Source organism: Entamoeba invadens (genome assembly GCF_000330505.1).
Source record: "Entamoeba invadens IP1 unplaced genomic scaffold scaff_1105074726127, whole genome shotgun sequence".
Classification (NCBI taxonomy): Eukaryota; Evosea; order Mastigamoebida; family Endamoebidae; genus Entamoeba; species Entamoeba invadens.
The window spans coordinates 86,201-92,223 of NW_004443569.1; positions in this window are offsets into that span (position 1 = coordinate 86,201).

Consider the following 6,023-nt stretch of genomic DNA (forward strand, 5'->3'; position numbering starts at 1 on the left):
GACAAAAGAAGTGTTGTTGGACCACATCAATCGAGTCGTTTGGATACCACTAAACAGAGTGTTGATATCAAATACCCCTTCTAGAGTCCTGACATTGCCAAGTGGGTGTGTCTTTGGGGTATATCGAGTTAAACGATATTTTGTGAATTATATCAACAAGAAAGCAATTTAGTACTAAGAAGAGGAGTGTTTGGAAGTCATACAAGCAGTTTTAGCTGGTTGCAAGAGTCCAATTTTAACAGTTGAAGTTGTCGAGTCTGTTGGATTGTGTACGAAAGACTTTGAAACGCCGTCTACTTTCTATTACGCAGTAATTAATGAAAGTGGGAAATTGGTGAAGTAAAAGGAAGTCAGAAGCGTCGACCAAGTCTATGAGAATGTACATTTTGCTATTTCATTAAACCCTACCAAAAAGAATGTTGTTGTTGATTTTTATCATAAAAGATTTTTAATAAGTGACGTGTTTCTTGGATGCGTGGAGTTTGATTTGAGGCATCTAAAGTTTGGGAAAAATTTAAAAACGTTGTTCTATTTGAAAGACAAAAATAATGAAAATTCAGTTGTTTCGTATAAAGCGCTTATTCGAGTGCGTTATAATGAAAGAGCGAAGAAAGATGGATGAATGTGGTCGGCGAATTGTTCGGAGAAAATTTTGATTAAAGTCATTCCGAATAAGTGTGCAACTTTATTTTTTCTTTGTTTTTTACTCACAACAAAGTGGAAACTCTATTTTTCAACAATAACAATAACAAAAACAAAAATGGAATTAGGTTATAAATCAACATAAAATATAACTCGATAATTAAATGATGAGTTCAACTGCTTGTTTTAATTAAAAGTATTAAAAATCCAGATTTCCAATTGTCATACAGAACGAATAAAACAGTGTTGTATATTGATTGTAAATGGCGCAGATGTTAAACATCTCGTTTATAAAACGAAAACTTGAAAACAAGCCAATTAGTGTGATTCAAAGACTTTTTGCTGCAAAAATTAGGTAAACACGAGACGGTTCAATGGTGCAACCCAAGAAACTAATTGAGAAAAAATGTGCAACTTTAGTTATAGTTTAGTTATAGTATATTAATTAGAGTAATAGTTTTACAGAAATTTTTTTTGTTTTTTTGTTTTGTTTCTAAAAACATATAATTTTTTTACTATAATTATACTATAAACAAAGTTGCACGGTTTTAAGAATGACTTTATTCACTTTTTCACAATATTTTAATGAAAAAAAATATTTAAACACAAAAAACTTTTAGACAAAAACTCTTTGCACTACTAATCTATGAAAAAAAGAGAAAAGAGTATTTTCCTGTCAATTACAACTATTATTGCATTCACTATTTTTATTGTTTTATTTAATATAAATTTAATTGGGTTTCAATTTCTGTTATTTTAGTTTATTTAAATGAAAATACTATTATTTTTATAAGTGTTGTAATTTCATTAAGTTAAAAAGTGAAAAAAATGAATAAATTAAAAAGTAAAAATATTACAATTAATAATCATTTGTCGACAACACCGATAAAAATGATCCGTTTATTGTTATTGTGTTTAAAAGTATTTGGATTTGTTATTTTCAATAATATTAATATATAAAAATGTACTATATAATTGGTTTATTTTTATAAAAACAATGTAAAAACAGTTTTTAAAATATTGTTTATAGTTTGACTTACCTTAGTTTTTATCAAGTTTTGTGATGAAAGTAAATGTAATGACTGTCATACCATTAAGTATATAAAGGGGATTTAGCACAATGGTAGTGCATTACTTTTCAATAATATTGATAACGGTTTGGTGAAGACTGTAGGTTCGATTCCTATAATCCCTATTTTTTTATTTTATTTTTAAAACAACAAAAATGTAATTTATATTCGAAGTGATAAATATCATTAATTGAATTTGTGTTATGTGCCAATAAAACAAAACAGTTTGACAAATTTGGCTTAAATGACAAGTCTAAGTTAAATGATAAAAATTACAGTTAAAACAAACTAAAAAATAACCAAACACACTCTTTGTTGTATTAATCCATGTTTCATTGGCCACAATCAAGCAGAAGTTCTTGAGAATAACCAAACCATAAATCCCACTTTTGATAGATTTTGAAGTGTTTCCTATGGATTATTTAGTTATATAGATATTTTTTAATTTATAGTAAAACACAGTATTTCCTCACCATGATAAAAAATACTGCTGATCTGTCAAATTTTGCAATAAAAATAAAAATACAAGAACGTTTCGTTGTGAGGTGGTGTATGTTTTGACGTGTTTGTTTTCAAAAACACGTAAAAACAAATAATAATACTTAACAAGTGTCGTAGTTTAAATTTTCAATATTTGATTGAAACATACAATAAAAGGATTTATGATAGTTTTAATATTATTCTATTTAACCATTATATTTTTTTCTTGTTTAACCAACTACTTACTAATTCATTTAGTTTTTAAACTATTAACATAAACTATTTATTTGAACTTTTCCAGTTAAGGTAATTTTTTCCAAGTGAACTATCATTGAAACAAATATAAGTTTAAAAAATGAACATTATATATTAATTCTTTGTTGTTTTTGAGTTACTAAAAAAAGAAAAGTGTTTGTCGAAAAAGTACCAAAATTATTTGTTCATTTTTTAGAATTTGTTCGTAGTGAGCATTCACATGGTGATTGTGGTTTGCAAAACGTGCTTGAATAATGTTTGTGATCAAATGAATGTTTTTGTTATTTGAATTGTTATTTGTCTACAATTAAAGATGTTTGAGTATAAGTTGGAGCTATAAATTTAAATCGAAAAAAATGAAATTAAAAACAATTATTGAAACGTTCTTCTTTTCTTTTTTAAATGTCATCAATGTTAAAGTGTTACAATTTTAAGTTTATTGTTTTTAAGTTTTCTATTTATTATGTTTTTTACTGTTTAATTTGTTGTTTTATTCAAATCCGTGTTAATATGAAATCGACCCAGCTTTTATTTTTAAAAATTTGTTTGTAACATATAGGTGAGCTACAAAGTCGTTACGGTAAATAGAACCGTTACGAAACAAAAAAATATTTTTTTGTTCTTTTTATTGTAAAAACTTTCAACTGTTTTTGTGCTTTGTTTTGGTTGAAATAAGGTTTTTGTTGGATTATCTTGTCCACCTTTTTTATTTTTTTGTAATAAATGCAACTGGAGTGATTTTATATTTTTTCATTACATCGCTTTTTTAGCTTTTATTTAAAATTGTTGATTTATTTGGTTACGCATATCAAACCATTTTTTACCAAGAAGAAATCACATATCAATAAATAAATAATTGTGTCACTTGATAAATCAGGAAAATATCAACAAAATTTAATAATTATCTTGATACACCAAAAAAGTTGTGAACATTTTTCAATGTTTTTATCAAAATGTATTCTCGTTCAATTAAACGACTGTATTTCAATACTATATGGTCATAATATAAAACGTTTAACGGTGACATTGTTCAATATGAACTTTTGTTATGATTTATAACACATTTTTAAAATGTCAATTACCAATAAAATTATCAGATGTAATTTTTAACATACAAAAAATTTAATCAACAATCAAATTAAATGTAAATAATATATGAAGTATTAATAATAATCACCACACCAATTTGACCAATTTTTTGAATTAGTATTTAATAATGAAATGGTGTCGAAATATAATAAACAATAAAACAGTTGTAAATATACAATAGGCATTGATCGAACTACAAATTATTAAAACAATAAAAAAAGCAAAAACAACAATTTATAGTCTGCGTATAAAACCGCCGGGACTGAAAAAAAGTCAATTTTTAATTTGATAATAATTTCTGGTATAGTTTTCATTTTCCCTATTTCCTCGATTTTAGTCACAAAAACTAGGTTTACCACCAACATTGACCTTAACACTTTAGAAAAGCTCTTTTATTTTTTCTGATAGTTTAAAACAGTGGTAAAGGAAATATGTGAATTGCCGAGAGTAAATTGTTTTGTTTTGAAAAGGTGAAAACAATCTGTCTAAAAATAAATGGAATATTCCTATGACGACAAAAAATGGTTTTATTTTAATTTAGTTTTTTGGTGTTTTTGAAATAACAAAATAATTTTTCTGAATAACATTTTTTTTAAATCCCTCTTTGTGCATCTTTGTTCAACATCCCCTCTGTGATTTATCAAGTTTTTTAGTTGATTTTTTGCTTATGATAACTACATTACTTAACACTTGCACACTGATGTCGTTGAACAAACGGTATTTCAAATACCATCATTAAGTGTTCCAAATCACAGTTTCTTAAAAGTGACATGATGATGAACACTGTACCTTTTTTCCACACCTTATAACACCAATACCTCAACTTTTGGAAATTTTATTTTTGGGATTGAAAACAGATCTGTTATTTTAAAAGTGTTCTCCGTTATTGAGGGGCACACTCTTGTTTTAACACAACATTGTTTCACTGTCATTGTTCACTTATTTAAGAGTGTTTTTGAAATCAAACTTTTCAAGCAAAACAGAGCGCATTTCTTTGAAAATGGTGAAAATAGTGTTTATTAACTTTTTTATTTTCATTCCAAATGTTATTATTACTTCACATTTGTTCCTTTTGTTATTTTCAAAATCCTTGTTTTTAAAACTTTTTTATGCACAAATAATTTGTTGGGAAAATAATCCAGTAAATTTATTTAAAATGGTCGACCAGCGGTTTTATTTGTCCATCGATAAATAACTAAGAGTTTATAAATTGTGGCAAATAGCGGATTGTTGTTAAAAAACATCGGATAACACAAACAAAATAGTCAAAAAAAGAACAACATGTTCAGAGTTAATGGTTAAAAAAGTAGATAAAAATGGCAAATAACATCTATTGTTTCGGGGTATAATACATACAAAACCCATTATAATAGTCATTAATCGACCAATTTATGAAACAAAAAAACAAAACCATATTTATTAATAAACAAGTTGTTAATTTAATGATATTTTAATTATTATTAATATTAATAATAAATATATAATTAATACATAGTAACATGCTCTATTTTTGCTGTTTCTTTTTTTAAATTAATATGATAATTATAATTATTAAATAGTATTTATTCAAACTTTCTTCAATTTTTAGTAATAACAATTTAATATAACAATAATAAATACCCCACAAACTATAAAACCAAAAAAATAAAACCTCAATCACTTATGTCAAAACAAATAACAGAGAAATATGTTTATAAAATGGGAGAAGAAAAAGTACGTAGCAAGAACATCATGAAGCCTATGGTTGCCAATTCAAACAATTTGAGAGACCACCTTAAAGATAACGTTCAACTCTTTATTGCTTTTCAAGAATTTGAAAGTATAGTCAACAAACAAGAATTTTGTGATTTCAGGGATGAAGTTAAATTTTGTTTGGATTATTTCGAAAAAAAAGAAAGAGTACGTGTGTTTCCCAAAAAAACGTTTCATTGACCACTTGTTTGGAATTGTTATTTGGAATACAGAAAAAAAGAAGTGTCGAAAGTCAGAGAGCAAAAATTAACAAAGAAAAGAAGGAGGGCAAATGCTTAAAAAAAGAAAGAACAAGGATTTTATCGGATGATATAATCAAAGAAGTGAAACAAATCGTCGAACAAAACACTTCAGTTAAACCAGAAGAACTTGGTTTTTATCTTTTGAAGAATCGTGGAATTGCAATAGAGAGCCAAGCGCTCCACGAGATCATGTCGAAAATACCGGGTGTGAAAACCAGAGTTTCTCCAGTCATGGAGCTCGAAAGAGCAGCTCTTTCAAAAGATGACATCAAAGCCTGGATGGAAAGGTTAAAAAATAAAATTGATAGCGTAAGATCTGAACTCGTGTTCAACTTGGATGAAGTCGGCTTTTCCCAATGGGTCGATGCGACCAGCAAAACTGTTTACTGTTGCGTTGAGTCTGGTGAAATAGTGTACAATGGTGTTCAAAGAGATGCTTCTCGCATATCTCTTTTATATTGTATTTGCAGTGATGGAACCGGACTGGTTCCAT